The 24,024-nt window shown below is 41.8% G+C and overlaps 1 protein-coding gene across 1 annotated transcript in view; it reads left to right on the top strand.

Annotated features, from left to right (window-relative positions):
• Nucleotides 1-1,886: 1,886 nt before the first annotated feature.
• The window catches only part of KCNG2 (potassium voltage-gated channel modifier subfamily G member 2), a 52,997-nt gene continuing 30,859 nt past the window's right edge, over nucleotides 1,887-24,024 (top strand). The window contains exon 1 of the mRNA XM_058814655.1: nucleotides 1,887-1,986. The gene's annotated coding sequence lies outside the window, so the exon portion shown is untranslated. The remainder of the gene's footprint in view (nucleotides 1,987-24,024) is intronic.

The raw sequence follows: 24,024 nt of genomic DNA, 5'->3' as shown, positions 1-24,024 counted from the left end.
CCATAAGCAGGTGGGATAAATCCGTGCTAAATAAATAAATAGAACTGGCACAGAAAAGTAACTGCACAAAAATCTTATGCCAGGGGGAATATGTTCCAGGCTATCTGTGCTGTCAAGCAGCAAAAAAATGAAAATAAAAAGGTCTTGCTGTATGAGAAAGACAAGTGGTTTCAAATAGTTCTTTCACACCGATACGAACAAGGTCAGATTTTGTGACGCCTGTCTCGCTTCCAAGACTTCAGTGGGAGAGCAGAGGGGAGTGATTCATGGAGATCATGCAAGAAGCAGTGCTGAAATGGAGCTGAGAAGGCCATGAGCAAGGTCCTGCTTGTTTGTCTTTACATAATGCAAGACAAACAGAATATGAAATGAAATTAGAAGGCAATGTACTTAATTGCCAATTCTTCACTGCTATCTTGAAAACCAAATACTTTAAGAGCAATGAATTGTTCCCATGAAACTTTATCGGTTTTGTAGTGGTTGTAAGCAATAATTACTAAAAACCATGAAATGCATATACATGTACAAAGAGAATCTCCATAACAGCTACAGATACTATAGGCAGAGCTATGTCCTACTCTCCCTGAGACAGAGTTGGCTCCTTGCAGAGACAAGGGGCTGCCTGGGACTGACAGTTGCTGTCAAGTTTGACCTAACAAATTCTTGCTCTTGATCCACTAACTGAGAAAAGCAACTAATTAATACACATATAATCTTTGCTTCAATATTAAGAGGCAAAAATCATGACAGATGCCAGAACTACCCAGAATTTTCCCCAAGAGGAAAGGAAGGAAATTTTTTTAAAATACACCAAAAATTAAAATTAATGAATGCCAGGATCAAAATAAAATAAGATAAAATACGATAAAATAAAATAAAATAAAAGTGTTTAGACTGACAAAAAACTGGATTCAGGTACTAGCTACAGAGGCATTTTGAAAAAAGCTGACAGGAGATAAGAGACACCTCAGGAAATGCATTTCGATCCTTACAAATAGGTTGTAAGGATCCTAACTACAAATAGGTTGTAACTTGGTACCGATCGAGGTTTAGCGGGGGGGCGGGAGGAGTCGGGGTAGAGCATCCTCGTTACTAAAACTATAAAAGTTACGAGCGTGGTTACGAGTGTGCTTTTGGTTTGCCCGGTGAGCGGCATCCTGCGGCGGTGTACATGCGGTGTACGCGCGGGCAGAGCCTGAGCGCTCACACCGGCATCCAAAGGCCTAACCTTTCCCCGAGCGCCCGCTCGCAGATCGGGGACATCAAGCAGGGCAGTGGTGTCTCCGTCCGACCATCTGTGAACGCCGCTCCCCACTTTGCCCCCCGAGGGCTCCTGGCAGCCCCGGCACACACGAACCCGCTCGGGACGGGGTCGGAGCCCAGCCGCGCTCTGCCGGAGCGCCGTCCCCGCGGGCTGCCGGCCCCGCTCCGGCTGCGCCGGGCAGGGGTAGAAACTCGGGGAAAGGGCTCTCCCCGCCTTGGGAAGCGCCTGGCCCGCCCCGCAGGCTCGCTGACAGCGCTCACCTGCCGGCTGCACGGAGCCGCCCGCGGGCTCGGAGCGGAGCGGAGAACTCAGCCGGGAGCGCAGCGCAGCCAGCACAGGTCTGCGCCCGGGAGAGCGCGATCGCCGCCTCAAACCGCGTCACGGTCGGGCTCGGGATGAGTGCTTGGGCAACAGCGGGGCCCGCGCTGCCCCGATGAGGGGAGGGGGCGCTGGTTAAAGACATGAACGATAGATGAGCGCCGCTGCCCGGCCAGGACGGAGCCCCCTGAGGCTCGCAAGGCGGCCGGGGCAGCGGCGCTCCGGGGCGGGGGGGCCGTGCCCCGGCGGCAGGCGGCGCTCCGGGGCCGGCGCTGGGGCTGCGGCGGCGGCGAGCGGGGCCGCACCAGCCGGAGCGAGCGGGGAGCCGGGAGCGGGGCGAGGCGATGGAGAGGGGAGCAGCCGGCGCCGTCCCCGGTCCCGGCCGGGAGGAGGCACCGCCTGAGGTGAGAGGGGCTGCGGGCGGGCGGGCCGGCCGGGGGCACCCGCTGGGCGAGGGACTGGCGCTGGGTAGCGGCAGCTCCGCCGGTTGTTTGGCCGGCGGCACCGTGCGCGAAGTTGCCGGGTCCCGTCCCTGCCCGGGCCGTGCGGAGCGAGGGGCGCTGCCAGAGCCGGCGAAGCGCGGCCGCCCCGCCCCGTCCTTGCCGCCTGCCCCGGGCTGGGCGCTCCCGCGGCCGGCCCTGCCCTGCCCTGCCCTGCGGAGAGGAGCGGAGCGGAGCGGAGAGGAGCGCGGCCGGCCCTGCCCCGCACCGCGGCCGCCGCTGAAGGTACCGGGGCAGGGCGGGGGCGGCGGCGCCGGGAGCTGCGCCGGGGCACGGCCGCTGCCCTGCCCGGACTGCCCCGGAGCGCGGCTTTGCTCGCTTGCCTGCTTGGGGATTTCGGGCGGCGATTCGCTTTCCTTACAGAAGCGGAGTGTGCGGAGCTGTCACTGGAATGACGGTGGTGTGCCCGTGCATGGAGCTGCACAGGGGCCCCAGATCCTGTAGTTTTTGCTTAGGCAGAGCTGCCGCTGGGTTCCCGGGTCTTTCTCAAGGTTTATGAAAAATTGAGTCTTTAGTCAGGCTGCAACATCTCCTAAATAATATGTTTAGCTAACGTGATTATGAGTTCAGTTTGGATCCTAGGCAAAATTTGCTCTGAATAGGCAAGGCATAGTTAATGTTTGGTAAATGCATTACTGTCAATTTGAGTGCATATTATTAGCATGATCATACCGTAAATCTGAAGGAATATGGAGGGGCTGTCTTTATTCAGGTCTATACCGTATGGTTTGAATATTCCAGTTTTGGCACTGACCCTGAAAACAGTGGTTAAGGTTTGTCCCAAAGAAGAAAGTACCTGACCATAAGACCCTTGACGAACCTGATCACTTCTAGTGGAGTCTTTTTGGAAAGGCAATCTCTCCTTTCTTTGAAGCACTTGTGCAGCAGATACTTTTGCTAGAAGAACTTCTTACTGCATCTCTCTCCCCAGGGTAAAATTGGATAGGTCCATAAAAAGTGGCAAACCTCCACCTGAGGGCATTTTTTAAGTTCAGCCTGAAGCACCAAAGTTTATTGAGAAGAAAAGCTGTCTTTTGAGTCTGCTTATCCCTCCCCTGGCTATTTCCACGGTTCTGAAATGACTTGAGGGTGACCTTCAGAGAAAGAAGTCAGCTTTGCTCAGAGGTTTTCAAACCTTTTATTTGTCCTTTGTAAGGTTTCTCTAAAACAAACAAGCAGAGCATTTGGAAGGAAACCTATGATTGAATATTCAGCAGTTCATTTCCCTTGGGTAAAAGCTGATAGATGTTTTCACTTGTTTTGGAAAAGTTTCTAGCCAAGCAAGAAAGATCTGATTTGACACTGCTGAAGTAAATAATGAGGTAAGGCAAAGGAAGGTAGTATTTTTTTGGTACATCACTCCTGATGTGTGGAAACAGGGGTTAGAAACTGGGTGAACTGTTGTAGGGCTTCTTCAATTATACTCTTATTTTGGTGGGTTAATCAGTGTATCAGTTTCTGTGAAAACTCAAGACTCCTGCCTTTTAAAAAACATTAGCAATATCACTGGGTATTTTCAGGCAGTGCATATCTGAGACACTGAGACACTCACCAAGAGATGAACAGCACTTGGCCCTGTGCCTCTGGGCTTGTGCCTAATAATACATCACAGGAGCACTGCATTAGCTGTCAATAAATGTTTGCCTTCACTTCGGGCTGAAGTACGGAGTGGCTTTAAAACAGCACGGAGAGAAAAGTTTCAGCTCAGTTTTTAAATGTGACACAGCCCTTTGTATGACTAACTTTTGGTTCTTGGATCTATTGTCAGGGTCCCCCTTAATATAGCCCAGCTTTGTTTATGTGGCTTTGGTTTTGAAAACCTAAAATGCATGAGTTTATTTCTTTAATTTCCCCATAGTAGCTCCGTGTTGATAAAACAGATCAGAGAAGAGTTTCATTAGAATTGCATTTCTTTGCTGAACTTAGACAGGACTGTGATAGTCATATTCATATTCCCCTTTGTCATTGTGTTTGATTCTGGGAGAAATCCTTTTAAATGCCTGACTGTGATTTCAGGACACTGTAAGAAGTTACCCCCAGGTAATCAGATTGTGCCTCGCACTGAACCCAGCACTGTCTGCAGTCAGACAGGATCACTAATCAAGCCAGTGTTGGATGGATTTTTTGACACTGTGGAAACTCTTGGACTTCTCCAGCGTGAGACCAGACTAATTGGAGAAGCTAGAGCCAGAAAAGCTGGTGGGAAGTGAGGATGCTCTAGCTGTAGTTATGCTAACATTGTGCACTGGTACTCTTGGTACAGGGTGAGTACCCAAGTGGGGAATTATTCCAGAGTATTGTCTTCTGAATGCTTGACATAGCTTTTAGCTCGTGAACTTGCATGCACACGGCTATTTGATTGCTTTTTTGAGCGATTAGGGGAAAGACTGAGATGGATTTGAACCCTCTGTCCTCAGATTGTTCACAAGAAAGAAAAAGAGGCAACATTTTAAGACTGAATGAATGCTAAAAAATAAATGTTCAATTTAAATAGTATTAAGAGAAGAAACAGGAAACTGGAGATAGTGGAAACTCCAAATCTTTTAAATGTCTGAATGATTGAGGAGCTTTTCTCTTATTTTAAAAATTACATGGGCAATCAAGGACCAGTGTGTTAAACCTGTGATACAGATGGGTTTCAGTAGAGGGTTCAGAAACTTTCAGATGCATGTAGGTGATAAGGATTGACATTATTTCTTTTCAAATGTTTTTTCAGCTCTGCTGAAGACATGAAGAAACCTATCAGGTCTGGTGCAGTACCTCTTTAAATACTCAGTGTGCCTTGAATTGCATGGAATAACTTATTTGCTCAGTTAAGACATCAGAGTTACCTGACTCGTGTGTTTCCCTACTCAGATGAATGTCTTCATCAGATTCTAAGAGGTGCCATAATCAGCCAAGGGACTTCAGTGCTTTATTTGCATCAGGCATTTTTAAAACCAATTAGTTAAACCTGACAACTTTAAGTTACTTGGTACTGCTTCCCTGGTGTATGCTGCCTCTGCACCACACGCATGTTCCATTTCAATGCAGTTTCGCCCCATGGAAGGTCAGGGTCTGTTGCTTCTGTTCCTCTTGTGTAGTGTTTTACCTGTGAGAGACTTTTTCCTTGCTCTTCATTTAGTTTTGTTCTTCACTGGACTGAGATACAAATGCTAATTCAGATTCTCTGCACTGTGGTTAAATGGTGAGCTGAGTAAGAAACAATGTTTGTGAATGCTCTGGTGCTGGTCATAGTGCCTGATGAAAGAGCAGTGGCCTTTCCCTGACTTCCCAGCAGAGAGGATGGACACTCCCTATGCTATTTAAGATGAGAGAGGGGCTAGAGTCACCCTGCTTTCTTAATATTGTCCTTCTGCCCTTGCCAATTCAAAAATCATCTGTGATGGTTTACTGAATGCTGATGTGCTTTAGGATGAGTGCTTTACCTCTTCAAACTTCCAGTGCTTTCACTAACCTTAGGTGCATGAACAGCAATTTCTGGAGCATTTTTCTTCTTATTAAATATTTAAAATCTTTGTTTTTTCACCCTGGAATTAAGATAAGAAGTATGCAGTCTCCCAGCTTCTTAACATGAACTGGCATCTTTGGTAATTGTTCAGGTTCTACCAACAAATTTGCCATTTCACCACTATTTGGTGATAAAATCTAAATCTTTAAAGCAAGTCAGAGGTTAGTGGTATTTTTTCTAGGTGACATAAAGCTAAAGAAGGAATTTAAATTACTGTAATTGAATTAAGCCACTATATTCTATTCCTATTCCTGAGTAAAAAAGGTCCCAAATGATTTCTTTCTTCTTCTCTTTCAGGGTTCTAAATAACTACTTTAAAAATAAGGATAATTAAGACTGTAAGCTGTGATACCAGCTATTGGTCAAAATAAATGTAAAACCACTATGTTTGTAGGCTACTTGCACAAACAATGGTTCTCCATGCTGTGTGCTTGGTCAGCCAGTGTCTTTCAGAGCTCTCAGTAGAATCTGTAATGCTTGTTGAAAACAAGAGATCCAACTAAAGTGTGTTATATTAGAGTTCTGCATAAGTTGCAGGAGATAAATCAATGTTTGACAAATGAGAAAGGATATGAGCATTTAAAAGAAAAAGTGTACTCAAGATTCTAGGAATATTAAAGCAACCAAGATGAAACAAAAATAAAGCATTAAAAATATATCCTTTCAGTGTTGTTTCAAGAAGAAGAATTACACATGTTGGTGTTTAAGGAGATTATTCTCATCTTCTTATTCAGAGCTTTGTGTTTCTTGAAGATACAAATAATATTTAGACGGAGATGGTACCCACAAGAAGCACTTCGTAAATATTAATGTTGTGGGGGATTTTTGGCAATTGAGTTAGAGCTGTTTGTCTCAGCCATATATAAATGCTTCTGTGAACAAAATAAATAGACTGATACCAACTGGGCAGGGAGTAATGGGTAAGATCCATCTTTGTCTGTGTGCAGAGTAGTGCCAGGATGCCCATTAGGGAATGGGAGCAGTTGGGGCCATGCTGGTGATACCCTTCTCTGCTTGAATTTCCTCATTCCTTAGGGAGAAAAGGGTGCTGAGACACAGCAGAATCATAGAATCACTTAGGTTGTGAAATCTCAGGATTTCTGCTGGTCAGAGTGACTCTTAGATACATACAAGTCTGTTTTCCCTGCCCAGCAGTCGAAGGAGTCAGGATTCTACTGTTTTCGTTCTCAAGGTTGTTTATTGTTTCTTATCTGTAACATTCTTTCTCTGGCCTGCCAAGGTCTGTTCAGCAGGTTAGACAGAGGCACACACTGACCGCCCTAAGAGCCGGTGTTGTCTTTTATACTAAAAACAAAGTGTACATTATTTACAATAACTAACCTATCACCTATGCTAGACAGTGAGTTTCTACCTTAAACCAATCCAAAAGTGCCAACATCATCCAGAAGTTGGAGGCTAGGGAGAAGGAGAAAGAAGGACAAAGCATGCCCAAATTCCTCCATCTTGGGACTCTGAGTCCCCATACTAAAAACCCCAAAATTCTACTTTTTCACCCTGTGATAAATTCACTGTCATTCTACCTAAATTTTCTTGACTTGTAACTCTTCATATAAATGTGGTAATTTGCTCCATGGGTCAAAATCAAAGGCACAGGGGTCTTGGGCTCTGTGCCAAGGTCTCTGCCAGGGCCTCCAGTGCTCCAGGGCAACCAGAGGAATTTCCTGGGTTCTGACAGTGAAAGACCTTTAAGATCATGAAGTCTGACTGATAACACTACCAAGCCCACTACTAAACTGGTTTTGTTTAGTACACCTGGGATTTGAGCGTGGTCCTCTGGGAGCTGTGGAGAGGATTTATAAACATGTTTATTTGTTTATTATATATCTCTTGCCATCTTGCAATGTTTGTTGGGGTTTCTTATAATATTTCTAGTCAAACACATTTTTGGGATGGACTGACAATGTGACCAGTTTCCTAGATGTTCTGTGTAGCAGTTGTGTGTTGGCTGTGAACCGGATTCCTCAAATCATCATTTTGTGCACATTTGCTCCACTGAGTTACAGGATATCTGTGATTTTAAAATGTTTAAAGAGAAACTGGACAGATTAAGGAGAAAGGAGGAGAAGTAAACTAGATTTAGGGTAAACCATCCTCCAGGGATTTGGCACAGCTGTGAGAATTTTTTTGTGCCTAGGCCTGTACTCCTGAAAACTAAACCTAACTTGTTCAAGTCTGGCACATTTCTGAGACTTTGGTATTTTATCTGTCCAGGATGTTGAACAGAACTGAATCCTGAAATAGACCTCATTTCCACTCATGTTATAATTTCTCAAGTTAGAACTGGACCTATACTACTGCTTTTAAATGTTTGTCACATCAAACCAGCTTTAAGTCAAGGAAATATACTGCTTGGATACCCATTTGTCTGAAAACAGGTATCTCTTAGTGCAGATCTGCTTACTTTGGTGACTTCAAGGGTGTAAACAATTGCATCCTTTCAGAGTCTCTCCTTTTTTCCTTCTCTTCCCCTTTGGTCCCTGCCTTGCTGTGGTTGTACATGGATTGTGAGCCCTGGTTTCTGTGCTGTGTACAACATTCCTGGTTCGGGTGGCTTTGGCTTACTGGGCTGTTACTGGCCTGAGCTGGAATTGATTCGCAGCTAAACTCTGTATTTGTTTACAGCTGAAGCAATACTGAACTGCATGAGCAATAATATAAGAGCATCACATTCAGAGTCAACAAGAATGGGAATGTGCTGGTTTAAACACACAAATGATGTAGATTACTGAAGGGACCAATATGTGATTCCCATTAATGGGTCTAGGTTGTGTTGTTTGCCCGAGTGGTGTAAGGCAGTGTCATCCAGGAACCTGTCTTACTGTCTGAATGTGGTTATCATAATGATGGACAGGCTTTTGCAGTGTATGGAAAAAAATCTCTAGGTTTTGTTTGGTTTTGGACTTTGGGGGTTTTTGTTAGGAGTGGGCGTTAATATGTTTCTAAGAATAAGAACCAGGATCTTGCTTTGGAAATGAGGTGGAAACAATTGCTAGAGAAAGTGCATTGTCAACACTGTGAATCATTGAATTCACAGACTGAGCTTGAGGGAAGATGAGGGGTTTTTGAACTTCTCAGAGTGAAGTGTGAGAATCCTTGGTACTCCATGCTGAACAAATTGTAATGGATGTGAGGAAAATAGTTGTTTTCTTTCAGATTATCAGTGCAATTTTTTTCAGCTGGTAAAACCAGGAAGCCAGATCCTCAATGGAGACTCTGCAATCACGATATGAATTAATTCAACGAAACTCTGAGTGAAACTCAAGCCTCTTTAGAGCTTTTCAAACATTATCCCAAGACTAAAGTCTGTATGGGTTAGAATTCTACTTTATTTTTACCTGTCAGGATGAAATTTTTGCTTGGTTGTCACAAATTAAATCTCTTGCCTCACAAACTGCCTTTGATAATGTTCCAAAGTTAAGGAACAGCTACTTTAAAAAGCAGATATTTCCCAGGAGATGGAGACCATCCCATAAATTTTAGTTTCTAATTCTGACATCAGAAATTATTGCTTTTGGAGATCACTATAACGTGCTCCTGGTTAATGAAGATTGTTGTAGGCCATCAAGACTGATTCTTGCAGTGAAATTGCAGTTATACTTTGATGGCAGAGACCTGCTGTGTGCCTCCATGGATGGTTTAGTACCACTTTGTTACCATTAGTGGACCTTTTGCCATCTTTTCAGATTGCCAGAGCTTGTTGTTCAGTTGAGCTGTTAAATTTGATTACAGTAATGCACGCTGATGTACATTAATGCCTGTTGATTGCAATAATGCATATTGATATATTTCTGAACTTACCTCCATGCTCAGAATAATGACCAGCCTTACCTGCCAGGCCTCAGCAGGCAGTGAAGCCACAAGAGGCTGGTCTGTGGTTTCTATTGATGTGCATGAGTATGCTAACTTTGAATGGTATCCTTTATATGATGGCTTTCACTGTAGAGGAGCACACAGTAAAATCATGACCCTGTTACGTTTAATCAGACAGTTTCTGTGACAGTACTCAATAATATATTCATTCTAAGTTCCCAGCTAAGCTTTAGGGTTTTTTCTGGCTTGCATTCAGTTGAACTTGTGTTCATTATTTAAGGGAAAGTCATATCAATTCCTTAAGAAAGTCTCCTCTATTCAGCCTATGAGAAGGCAGGAACAACTCTAGTCACACTAGTTCTGGTTCAGATAAGGTTGATTTGTTTTAAGTTCTGTACCTAGAATAATTTTATTGCCATGTTCTTGTCTGTTGTGTTTTTCAAGGTCATTTATTCAAATTCTGAGGAGTAGTTTTTAATGTTATTATATACTGTAAAGTCATCAAAGGTGTTTCAGGAAGGACTTTTCTGAGTATGACTTTAAAGCCTGCAAAAACCTTTGCAAATATATATGGATTAAGGAAGCTGATCAGGGTTACATATGAAAGAGAGAAAAAAATAGAAATTTTGAAAAGTCTTTTCATGACAAGTTTAAGTAGTCTAGAATGAGATATAAGGCTCCATTTCATATCTACTCATTTAGAACCAAAAGGCTGAGTCCTGTAAGGCTGGAAAACGCACAGCATACACAACCTTTTCTTTATCCACCAGAAGCAGCAGCAGCATACTGCCCAGGCTTTAGAGAGTCTCAGCATTTTGTGATCGTAGATTGTGAATATCCTCTTTCACATGATTTTAATTCTTCAATGTAAATGTCACTGAAATATTTCTCAGTTTAGTACTGCATTTAGTGTTTCCCTAAAAGCCTGATTTTGAGCTCAGCCTCTCCTGGTGGTTATGTGAGGCTTCACACCATGAAGGCTTCCTCTGGCATCAGAGGGACTGGAATTTGTTCTGCAGACTGGTGTTCAGGGCTCTTAATTGGGAGCAATTCCTGGCTGCATGGCAGGGAAACGTTCTTCTTGGCTGAGGTAAATCAAAGGAGCTGTCCAGACCTACCTTTGTGTAAATGAGAACATGTCTCAGTCCTGGGTGTTTGTACTTATATTTCTTTGTACCTGTACAGTGGTCTAGAGTTCTGACCTAGAGAGTTAAAACCCTCAGAGTTATGGATGAATAATATATCACTCTTGGACCAAGCAAGAGTAAAACTTCTGATTTCATTTCTTTCCTAACTTTAAAATAAAAAATTGTGAAAAGATGTCATTCATTAGACATTGAATGTCTAATCCTGAAATGCTTCACCGTTAGATCATAGAATTGTAGAATATCTTGAGTTGGAAGGAATCCACAAGGATCCTTGAGTCCATGGAAGCAGTTTGTTCTATGGCTTCTCAGTTTCCACTGCAGTCTGCTGGTGTTCTTGCCTAATTGCTTTTCAATTAAAATAGGTGATTCTCACTTGGCTTTCTTCCTCTACTCTGAGTTCCAATGTGATGGTTCTGCACTTGGGTCAAGTGAGAGCAGCCTCAGGACTGCCCAACTTGGTCTGTTTGTAGACATGTATGATCTGGGATGCACTTTCCATTTGGAAGTCACTTTGGCAAGCTCTGCTTTTCTCCTGCAGGAAGGGAATCAGCATAAATACCTTTAAAACATGCACTAGCTTGGACTTGGCACCGTAATACTGTGTCTTCTGTAGGTGAAAATTTTAACTGAGCAACTGCAATCAAAGATTGGCCTCTCCCTGCACTATTCCAGTGGCATTGGAGAATAGAATAGTATGAGCTGGGAGGGACCTTTCATGAGTAATTCACACAAACTACTGAGTACGTTGGTGTCCTGAAGCTGATGGGCTCACAAAATGTAAGGGGTTTTGAGTGGGTCCTTATAGAACATTGTAAAGCCTTTTATTTATCAAATTTCATACACACTCTTTTATTTATCAAATCTCATTCATTCTAATGACTAGCTCAGGGTTCTTGTGCTTTGTCATGTTAATAAGTGCAGTGAATCATCTTTAATAACCATTGCATTTCTCTGTAAGCTCTGATAGCATCTGTGGGAGACTGTGACAAATAATACCTGTTCCAATGCTGCACATGTGGGTATGCATGCTTTTTTGTTTCATATCAAACATGGCTCCTTGTTCAACAACTTACTACAATTCTAAATACTGGATTTCATTTTTTTTAAAGATTATCTAGAATTTCTTTATTCCTCAAATGAAGGGATTCACCTTTAGCTTAAGTGAGAGAAGACTGGTGTACAATCCAAAACTCATACTTTGATACTTTTTAATAAACTGGGTTAATTGAGCTTCTTATAAAAAAAGTGTTATAAGAGGGGCACATTACTCTATGCACACATCAGCATGAAGAACCAGAAAGTCAGATGAGGATTTGTCATGTATAGTGGCAGCCACCTGATTCTTTTCTGAAGCCTCTGGACTTAGCATTTCTCTGGGCTCTTCCTACTTCATTCTTGGTCAAGATTTTTCAAGCACATTCAGACTATTGAAGTTTAGTGACATGATTCCTTCCTCACTTTTTTGCCTCCTTGGCATCCTTTATACCACTCTTGGCATTCTCAAAAGAGAATTAAAGAGAAAAAGTAATTGTACCACGAAAAGATTCTACTCTACAATTTTTAAGTTATTCTATGCATCACTGGAGATTTCCGGGAAAGATCTTGAAGCAAGAGACAGAGCTAAAGTTAAATTCAATAGCATAAGAAAGATATAAAAGAAATCAAACCCTTTGATTTCAGAATGTAAATGAAAATGCAGCACTGGGGTTTAGGGGCAAACTTCTCCCTAGAGTGGAATACATCATGAATGTGCAGGTTCCTTGAACCTTCCAATGAAGTCTTCTGTAACTACTGATTTTGTTATCCTGTTACCACCTATGAAAGCTAGTAGGCATGGTCCAACTTTGAGACATCCATTGCTGGAATTTAAGCTGGCTATTAAATGTATTCAGGTGGTCATAATAGAATGATCCACTTTCACTTAAAATAAGTTAGTGTAGAATTACCACAGACTGGTGTTTTGACTTAAAATACTGCTAGGTCAGAGTAGAACAACAGTGCTCAGGCTGTTTATCTGTACATTTTGCATTATTTTCTGTCCTCTGTTGTAATAAGTAAGAGATTTTCTCAATTCATTTTGTGCATTCACCTACCCATTCACAGAGATAACAGGTGTCACCTGAAATGGTTTCAGAGTCACCAGTTGCACATTCATGGGACTGTCTCTGAATATAGGTGTGGGTCCTGACCAGCTAGAATCTGACAATGCCTGACTTCAGGTTTCTGAATTAACTCCTCAGTCCCATGTAGGGGCTGGATGAAAGGCAAAGGCAAAAGGGAACATGACATTTTGCCCTACATTGGTGATGGTACAGAGCTTGTGTCTCGTACAGTGATAGTGAGGATGGAAGATAATGAATGAGTGTGATAAGGAAAAGTGTGTCCCTCTACCTTTTCCATAATTTCATCCAAGCCAACTGGTAAATGTTGGAGTGCCAGGAAACAACATGTGGGCTTCCAGGGATCCAGTGATGGATTTTAACACATTTTTGTGTTGCTTATTTTCCAGTGTTACATTTTTGCTATACCAGTGGGTTCTCAACAGCACAGGAATAAGTACATTAGTACACTTATGATTAGGACTTTGTAGTTATGTAAAGGCAGTCTCATTTATCAGGTTTTATTTCCCACCCACATTCCATCCTCTGGCTTTTATTATTTTTTTGAGTGGAGTGGCAGGCACGAATGTGAGGGGCAAGGCCTTGGTAGTTTTGCAGGGGCAAAACGTGTGGAAAGTGATGCCAAAGTCCCTTTGGAGAGGAGGACAAGGCAGGCAGCCAGGGGGGTTCGGAATGACTGCTATGAGCTGGCATGCAGGATGTGGCTGGAGGGAAGGCTTAGGTGAGACTGCAAGAGGGAGGTCTTGCCTGGAGTTTAATTTCAAAGCTTTTTGAGCCTGGGAAAGGCTGGGAATGGTTTGTGAGCAAGCTTGGCTGAAAGAGCTCCATTATTGCACTAGACAGTGCTGACTCCTGATTGGCACTGGTGTCACAGAACTCTTCAAGGAGTCTCTCTTGGTACAGAAGGTACCACTCAGCCTCAATGACACATACTGAAGCTTTTGTTCTTTTTAGCATGTTATAGGGATAGATTTAGGCTGGGCCTAGCAGAGCTCATCTCCCCTTGCTCCCTTGATACAGTGCAAGGGAATCAGAACCACACTGGCTTCTCTCCACCTCCTCAACACTGCATGCTCCTCACAAGAAACCAGAAACAAAGAGTGTGTCACATGTCACTTGTGTCTGTGATTCAGCCTGCCAAGGACCCTCAAAGGATCATGTGTCCTACTGCATCACCTGGTACACTGTGTGTGGAAAAGAGGCACCTGCTCCTCTGAGGGGTGCCTAAGGCACCAGAAACCTGTTTCAGTGACTTGAGGTGGGGCAAGAAGACTTAATTAGCCTGCAACTAAGTAAAGTGCACATGGTTTTGGGGAAGGCTGAGCCAGCGGGCTGAAGCACACAGAGCTGGTTTCCTGCAGAGGGGATGCGAGTGAAGGAGGGATAGGCAGCAGCATATGGCAGTTCAGCTCCGAAAAGGAGCTGTGGAAAATGGCAGCTCCTTATTTAGCAGATCAGCTTCCTCTCTGGATGCCCTGACTGGATTTCGTAGAAGACCTAATTCTTTCCTTGATAACTGAATGGATTTGGTCTGGAAATAGAGAATCTCATGGTGCCTCTAACTGAAGATTTTTTCTGGAGTGGAAAGACACTATCAATTTCAAGGCAAATAACATATGTTTGAGGAGAATTTTAGGAGGCTGCATATCAAGATTTTAGGCCAAACTCTGACAAAACATTTGGAAAGCATTTCAGAAGTAAGTAAATGCAAAAGATAGAACCATGGAGCGGGGGAGAAAAGTCTATTTACTTTCATCTGCTCTTTAGCTGGACAAAGTCAATGGAAGATCTTTGCTTAATCACAGACATGTCTTGGAAACACCTGCAGGCTGAATCTTCAAATAACCTCCTTCCTCCTACTCTGAATGTTTGGAATGGGAAGCACAGGTGGGATGAGACTGGGGCTTAGGAGAAAGAGAAATTGTGTTTGTTCTGGCAAGCTGCACATTTTGTCATTTGAAGCTACGTTAAGGTCAGTCTTGTGCTCTGTGAGTCACCTGGAAGAAGTCATGGAGCAGTGCCAGGAGCTGGCAAGCTACTGATAGTAAGTAACTGACTTAATTACAGTGATATAGTTGGAATAGAGCCAGAAGGCCAGATATGACAAAAATAGCTCAGTGTAAGTGACAGATTTTGTTTTCCTGTGCACTTTTATGGCCACACGCAGTTATTTTTCATGTTCCAAGTCAACATAAGAAGTACCAGTTTTCAAAGCAAGAATTAGAGTAGGAGGCTTGCAGAATATTTCTTTGAATTTTGACTTTGCAGCATGTTGCTAGTCTAGTATAAAATTTACTGACCTCACCCTCCAGAAGGAAAAAAGAAAACAAAGAGATGCTGAAATATATATATCCTATTTGCCTTAGGCAAAGCAGTCAGGTAATGTCATTTCACTAAGAGTAGTTGAAAAAGTGATGAGGAGAAGAACTGTTCAGGAAGTGGAAAGAAGTATATATTTTTCTAGGTAAAACATGCACTTCTGGTATTAGGGTTTGTATAGTGTGCCCAAGTTCTACTTCTAAGCATTGAATGACAGATGAAGCAAGACTGAATAAGGCTAACTAGAGAGGTATGCTCAAAATTTGTAGTTGTATCTTGTCAGGGTGAACCTTATGTCCTTTTGCATCAGTATTGAATTTCAGCAGACCAAATTTTGAAAGGTTTCAGAACTGCCAAGGATAATGAAATTAGATCAGTCTATGGAGGGAAAAGAAGTTGAGGGATCACAAAAAGTGCTGACACTTAATGTAGTAAACTGAAAGCCTAAGGGGTACACATACTACTTAGCAGGAGGAAAGAAGCCTAATCAAAAGACAGGAGGTTTGATACCAGTCCTTGTCCTAGAAGGTAAACAATTGTATGAGAAAGAGGGGCATATGGAAGGTTAAATGTAACTATTGCAAGTAGTCATTGGAAGTTTCAAAAGGTGAAATATTCAGAATTAAACAGAAAGAAATTGGAGGTTTAAGGTAGCCTTTATTGGAACTTAACTAATTGGAAAAGGTTTTAAGAATAGATATATGTCAGCAAAACAGAGTGATCCTGAAATAAATTATGAATGTACCAATTGCACAAGTTTGCTTGTTCTGTTTGTGGAAGCACATTCTGCATTTTATAATAGCCTCTGACCAGATTTATTTTCAGTGGATCAAATGTGATTCTTTTCATAAAGGAACTGAAAATGTATAAAAGGATAGCAATAATTTACACTGTTGCAACTTAGAATGTGTTTCTTAATGTGTAATATCCTCTAGATTAAATAGTCAAATCTTTGTTTGGCTTCTGGTTTGTTTGTTTACAGTCATTCAGGTATGAAAAATCTACATTTGACAGTGTACAGATGCATTTGAATAACTGCACAGCTAATTAGCTGATACATTTATGTGGAGGTATTTTGAACATACAAATAAGGAGGTGGTGAAAATGCAACCTTAAATATAATTTATTCTTGCCACAGTTTTGATAATTTAAAGAGCTGTTAGTCTCTGTTTATTGAAAGCATCAGGAAAGCTTCATGTGTTGTCCTGTGTCCTAATAGTTACTCACCAGCCCTTTTGGGCTGGCACACCCAGCAGTGATCGAGGATGGAGAGCAGATAACAGCAGTGTGCAGACCCAGACATGAAAAGTCAGGGTCAATCTCAGCTTCTGAACCAAGCACCAAAGAAAGCTTGCCAGGTAGGAAGGTAATTAAAGTATTGTTTCAAAAATAAATTTCAAGGCCTGTGGGGATGAGATCACCATAGCTTTGAAATTAGGATCTAGGCAAATAAATTATAAGTTATTGTTTCCAAGATGCAGCTTCAGTAACCTGTATTCAGTTAACTTTTGACTTTATGGCTTAGATTTGATAGCTAAAATTGGGATGAAGTTTGCAGTAGATAACAATTGCAAGTCAATTCTTTAGAACATATGACAATGACTGCTGATTTATATAAACTATTTCACATAATGTAATTATGCAGGTGTCTGCAGAAGGAAAAATGGACCTGGTAATGAGGAGCTGGAACTGATGCATGGTGTGTTGATACTGCAAGACATTCATTTGGGGTGAAAGGGTCCTTAATACGAGGAAAAGTATGTTGCTCTAGCAAAGAATAGCTTGGAGAGAGAGTAAAGAAACTGTCCAAAAGGAGAAGAGATCTGCCAGATTAGTAAGAAAGATTATTAGATCTGCCAGGAAGTAAGAAAAGATATTGCAAGTGACTTCTTCACCTTTTCAGTACTAGGAAAGCAGCAGAAACTAGGCTAATGGACAGAGGTGTTTTATTCATGCTTTAGAAAAAAAAATGAGCTCAAGATTTGATTGAGGGGATCACTCATTAAAAAGTGACATGGACATAAGAGAAGATGTCCATAAGGGAGGTGCTCATCAACAGCTGTGACACTTTCAGGAGAATTTGAAATGATTATGTCTGTAACTTGTATCAAATTCCTCCCCACTGTCTGTCTGGGATGGCTTGTCTGGGGTTCTGCAGTCCTCATTGCTCCTGTCTTACTGGGTTGGAAATAAAGATGTTAAGGAAAGAAAGATGTGAAATGAGGTGAAAATGAGGCAGCATATTGTCTATTCTCTCACCTTGTTCCCATCTTGTCCCTATAATCTTAGACTCAGTTCTCAAGAAGGCTCCTTTATAGTGGTTTCTATATTGCTTCCTCTTCTTCCTCTCATTTGGTGGAACCACACGGACTCCAGTAAGTCTCGCTGATCCTGAGAGAGCATTATTTTCTCTGTGCAAAATCACAACAGTCTGAAAACCTTAACAGGTTTACATGCAGAAAGACAATCTGCATCTTTCTGTATCGAGAATTAAAACACCTCCTTAATTTAGGCGTGTGTAGCCTGTCTGTACTGCAAGATTTCATCTGCAGTTTGTAGCTGTGTGTTTATAAATCTTTATGACAGTCTGACAAACACACAATATCCAGGCATTCCAACACAGTGAGTGCTCACATGATGCCTGGATATACATTATGAAAAGTGCTTGCTTTACTCTCATAGACTGGTGAATTAAGTGGCTTTGCTTCTTCTGTCATTGCAACAAATTCCCAGCTTTGTCAAGTCAGTGGGAATGCAGACTATGCATAAAACAGAGGCAGGAGAAAGCATGAGATTCTAATACATGAAAAGCATATTTAGGTGGTTAGGTTTAATTTATTTTTCATAGCTGGGCTTTGGTTTTGTATAAATGCAGTGAGTAGTAGAATTTCTACGGTTTGGAGGAAACTGGTACTTTTTTGCTATGGTTCACAGAGGATGCATTTTAGTTTAAAACACTTCTACTTACCAGTCCAGGATCAGGAAGGCTATTTGCTATTTTTAGAAAACAGCATTTATCCAGCAGCAGAAGAGGTAGCACCACTTGACATTAACCCTTTCACTGGCTTCTCTTTTTTCTATTTGGCTCTTGGGTGTGTGTATGTGGAAGGGTGAGGCCCACCAGATTTTCCATAATGGCATTGTGTGACCATGGTATCTCCAAAAATAAGGAATAATTTGCACTGCTTTTCAACCTGTACACACATTTGTACACACATTATAACTAAACACAGACTTATTTCCAGGTGGTCCCCATCACAAGTACCTTTAAATGAGCAAACACCTGATCAAGCTACAAACACTGGAAATTCACACGCATAGGCTGAGTACTTGCAAAACCAGTATCTGCAGTGATCACATTGAACTTGAGCACTGAGGAGTTATGCTCTGATTACAGATTCAGCAAATTGCTGAATGTGTTCAGCTTGGGTAAAACAGCTATATTTATTTAGTAATAAATATAGCAGCCTAATGTGAATCTTATGGAAACTTCTTCTAGGATAGTGTTTAGCTTTAATAACAGAAATTTTCAGGTTTACATGCACCAAAGCATGGTAGAAATCCACTATTTTTTTTAATAGCACTTCTGCTGTTTCAGTGAGTATCTCATCTGCATGGAGAGATCAGTTGGTCTGCAGCACTTGCTTTTGATGTAAGAGTGCCATACTGTAAAAAGTTATGAATATGAAGGATCTTTTGTCACTGCCAAGAGATTAAAAATAAACCCCAAAAGGCTCTGTGTGCAAAGATTCTCAAAGGACCTGTTTACCTAGGGTAGTTCTGGTTGCCCAAAGATGGCTCATTCAGATGTACTAGCACCTCATTCTTGCCATCCAGCTGTTGCTGTTGTGCCACATCTGCTGTCCTCAGATATGCCAAGGTGTCTCAGATTGCACTGGGTGCCTCTATGCAGGCACCAGATTCAAGCTGCTCATTTCCACTGGAAGCCAGTGGGAGCTGATGGCTGATTTGACCCTCCTTGGTGCTTCCTGGCCTTGTGCTCCTGCGGGCTGGAGCTGTGCCACAGGCATGTGGTGTTGCAGATCTCATATCTGTCATTTCCCTGCCTGTTGAGGAGAATGTATGGATATCTGCATAGATACACATATGAATGGGGGAAAATACAGCATTTTCTAGGGGAGTGTTTATATATAACTAAGCATGGGCTTAGTACCAGTTATGCATGTACTTGGTAATGGTTTTCTTAGGTGATATAGCAGACTGGGATCCTGATTCTGAGAGCTTCTTACAAGCTGCTTGGCACTTGCTGACTTACATTAAGAGTGCAGGAATTCAGCATATGCTAGAATTAGGCTCTAAAATAATGAAGTAACTGCTTTTACCATATTGATCTCTATCCTTTTATTCTTCTCCTCTGCCTTCACACTGTAAATTACATGTGGGTTTTTTTTTTTTATTTAGTAGTTGTAAACATAAAACCACCACATTATTTTCATTTATGATCACATTTTATCTCAAAACAGTTCCATTTACATTTCTTAGCTGACCACAAGAGGTTTAGCTAAGTGCTTTCTCTCTCCCACTCTCTTTCTTTAAATCCATCTGTGTTTGCTCATGTCTCTTTATTTATTTCACACTTTGTTTCCCTTTCAGATCATGAAGCTATCCTTTACACAAAAACATTTCTATAATGATGACAGAGACACAGAAATGTATCTTGTGAATGGGCTTTACTGTATAGCACTGGTAGGATCTTTCCAGTTCTGCCCAGCAAGTCTTCACAGGGGTACCCTCCGCTCCAGCTCCTCAAAAGCCTGAGGATGGACCTCTCTAGAGCCCAATTCCACAGTCCATTCAATTCCTCTTGATTCAGTTGAAGCTAGACTTTGTGGAGTATGATTATACACTTCAGGACAAGGTTTCTGAGGCCAAATGGGGTTTCAAGTTGCTGTCAGGGTACAGAAGTTTTCACCAGCCAAATAAAATATTGCTGTTGGGAAGGGAACTGATTGAACTGGAGAGCAGCTGCTTAATCAGAGTTTAAAATAAATTATTCTGTATCAGTGAGCTACTGAGACTGAATGCATTAAATAAAATAAAACAAGGTCATTTAAAGTGTAAAATAAATAATACAAAAAGAATTATGCAGTACAAATCAGATTACATGCATTTTTTTTGAGCATCTTCATTAAGTAGCTGTTAGCTGCATGTTTGCCAATCTTTATTCAGATTTTTAGATGCTGTGCTTTAGATATCTGTGCTTGCTTTTTACTTGATGAGCAAGCAAATTGGATATGAATTCATATTTTATGAGATGTCTTTCAATTAAAAATTTTCAGGAGGAGAGAGAATGAAAATTATTTTGTTGCTTATTTCTTCAGTGTATCTTTTGTGCTAACAACAAAGGTTAGTTGTTAGCAAAAAACCCAATAATAGAATAATGAAGTTTTGTTTGGAACAAATGCCCTAGGATAAATAAAATTGAGGTAGATAAATCTGGGGTGTTTTGCTGTATTGCATGATACAAATTTACAGAGCTGATCATATAAGCCTTGTGCCTGAGAATCACTTCTGTTCACTGCTGTCACTGTGGAGAGTTCCTATAGAGACCATGCTCCAGATTCTTCAATGTAGTAGATAAACCTTATATTTACCAAAGTACCGGCTTGCAAAAGAGCTGGAGCCCAGCTTTTTTCTTAGATCGCAGAATGGAGTTTTATAGTACTTTCTTATGTAGCTGAACATCCATCTTTTTTCCCCTGACTATGCCAGTACTGCAGTGCCCTAGCAAACCCAACCTCATGAGTTAGACCAGCGTATTCATCTGCAGAGAACTTTCCAGGGAGCCTCCTTTGGCAGTCAGGGAGCATAGCTGGAAAGAAAAAGAGGTGCAAAATTATTCCTACACTTGCCAGTCTCCAGCTTCTTTGAGAGCCCATCAGATCTTCTGGCAACACAAGAAAGTGAGCGCAGCTTTCCATTGCTCAAAGTGAAATAGGCATGGATATCCTGTTAGCTGCACTATGAACTGGCCACTCAGGTAAAGGTGGAAAGAAGAAGAAACTTGCTCTACTCTGCTGGCCCAGTTCACCGTCTTGGTCACCCTGCTGTTTTCCACTGGCAATGGAATTGCCAGGCCCGCTGTCCTTTGTAGGCCTGGTTCTGAGCAAAGCCATGGCGGCACGCGCTGGGAGCGGCAGCTCCGCATGGATCCCTGTGGGACTCAGATTTGGGGTGAATTGATCTGTGCAATCTTACTGCTTCTACTGATGTAAAGCTTCTTTGTGTGTCTGCATGGTACCCCACAACTGGCCTCTCTCACGGAGCGCTGCCGTGGGAACCTGCAGGGGGAAGTTAAAACCCATGAGGCGACCATGAAGGAGGCCTAGAGTGAAGTCTTGAACACCTCCTGAGCAAGGCCCTTGGGTAAATTACCTCCTGAGGATTAAGCATGAGCACCACCGACTGTGCAGCTCATGGGATCTTCCTCATGGAAGGGGAAGGCCAGCTGGCAGTGAACTGAAGTAACTGGAAATTCCTCATCATCTTTCTGATGGTAATAAGATTTAAAACATGATAATACAGAGGAAGAAACCAGCAGCTTTGAAGTGTGCCAGAGATACTGGGATCTGGCAGTGATTTATTGTTTGTCTCACTTGCAGAATAATGTATGCCTTCTGAGTAACAACATGTCCTTTTGCTGCATGAAAATAACTACTCAGAAACAAAATCTTATCAGTAGTGGTGACACTGTGAAATTAATTCCTTAGTGGTATTTTATCCCAGTGTTTCTATGTATTTGTCAATACTGCAGGCAGAAAGGTGGTGAGCAATCTGACAGAGACTGATGGAATTCTGGACAGAGGAGTGCTTTCTCATGGAGAACAGGAATTGTTCATTTGCTAGCCCAAGTGCAAAAACAATTAGTGAATAAATAGCCACCCTGTTCATCCTTTAAAGGTATTTAAAAGTCTAAAGCAACCTTTAAAGGATTGTTGTCATAGTGTTGATATTATTGCCTGCTTTCACTGCCCCAAGAGCTCACCTTATTCAGTGGTACATATAAACCTATTGGGTCAAAAACCTCTAGACTGGGGAGCTGGTCAGAGAATTGGGCTTCTCACAAGTGGCATTATAGCAGTTCTCTGGAAATGTTGCATCAGTGCTTCTGCATGACATCTGATCAGGGTTCTCCACCAAGATATCAGTGAAATGTTTTCAGCTATTGCATACATGAATAATTAGCCTGTCAGCCTTTCTCTTGTATCTGTTCCAGTATTTTTGAAAGGAAAGGTGATTTATGAAGGATTCAATGATTGCTGAAGATATTGCACATAACTGGATCAGTCATATTTTACCTAATTTTAAAGCCATCATCTTCACAATGGAATCCATTAATTCCCACTGCATTGTGTAGACAAGTCCATTGAAATTTTCTAGAGAACAAGGTCTTAAAAATGCTATCATCCTCACTCTGTGTGCATACTGAAATAATTGCATTAGAGAAAGTGCAAAGTTTTCTTATCATTTTGGCTTTTTATGAAAATTAAAACTGGTAACATTATCAGATGATCTTTTAAGTGAGTGAGTGTGTTTCATGAATTCAAGTGTTTCTCTACTGAATTTCTCCACAGAAATGGCAATTCAGTGGAGGGGAAAATGGGTTGCAGGTGAGAGAAATTACAGAAATGCCTTAGACTATTGCAGGTCGTTTTCATCCTGTTCAATAGCAGGGTAAGAATGTGGAAATGCATTTGTAAACCCAAACTGCAAAAGACCTCTCTACCTGTTTGAGGGGGAAAAATATAAACTGTCTCCCACCTTTTCAGGAAACAAAAGAATCAGTACTTCTACACAGGTGCTGTGGCTTTGTTCTGTCAGCTTTTGTTGGGAAAGTTGATGTTGCTACCACATTTTTCTAGGAGGAATTCAGGACAGAAGGTGTAATGAAATTGACATTTTGAAACAGAGTTTTGTGTTAAATCTATATAAATACATGAGGGGTTCTTTGTTAGTCATAGTATTAGTTTTCCTTCTTATTTGAGCACAAATTTTAATTTTTTTATTTACTTCAAGCTGCTGCAGTATTTCCAGTTCACCGCAACTGAAAGCTGCAAAATGCAGATGTCCCTGGGTAAAGACTGCCCAGAATAGAAGGGAAGGGCTCTAGGAACGCCCTGCTCCAGGCAGTGGTGGTCGTTCCTTGTGCAAATGCAAGTTGTGTACAGATTTGGAACACCACTTCATTTAAAAACACATCTGGAGGACAGGATTCCTGAATTCTGTCCGCAGCAGATAGGGCAGGTAATTCTTGCTGCACTAAGCAGCAGTTATTAGCACTGTGTCAGTATTCCCAGTGCTCAGTAAGGGCATCATGCCACAGAGTTATGAACCCCCTCTGTTTAGGAGTCACCTCATCCAAGGGCTGTGGAACCACAGCCATATTAATCTTCTGCAAAATAAGTGTGTCACTGTGAGTGTGGGTAGGGATATTGGGACAAACAAGGCAGAACAATCTCTGGGGACACCAGATGTGTGCAAAGAGAGTGATGAGTTAAAGTGGACAGACTTTAGGCCATGAACTATCCTTTAACCAGTGTCTCTCTGAGATAATTCTATTGAATGTGGAGTTTTGTTTGATCCAGTTCCTGTTAACTCCAACCATGGATTAAATTTACAATCTTAGTGAATCTCAAGTTACAAAGTATTCTATGCAATGATGTTAATAATTAACTACAATCATGTTAAATTTAGAGACAGAATTGTGTTTAAGTAGAGATGGGAATATTTTTGAGGTCAATGCACAATTGACTTACGAAACACACATGAGAACAAGAATGTCATCTGCAAAAAAACAACGAAAACACATAAAATCCAGTGTTCACTAATTCAATCTAACAAGAGAAGCAAGATGCATCTGTATACAATTTATTTTCTCTGCAAACGATTTCATGTGGAAATTTAAAAGGCTAGATCTGCATCTGAAATCTGTGAGCAGTTAATAAGAGCATTTATTCATAGAATCATTTAGGCTGGAGAAGACCCTTAGGAT

This window comes from Ammospiza caudacuta, chromosome 1, assembly GCF_027887145.1.
Source record: "Ammospiza caudacuta isolate bAmmCau1 chromosome 1, bAmmCau1.pri, whole genome shotgun sequence".
NCBI classification, from domain to species: domain Eukaryota; kingdom Metazoa; phylum Chordata; class Aves; order Passeriformes; family Passerellidae; genus Ammospiza; species Ammospiza caudacuta.
Note: the sequence above shows the minus strand (reverse complement) of the source record. Positions and strands in the feature narration are given on the sequence as shown.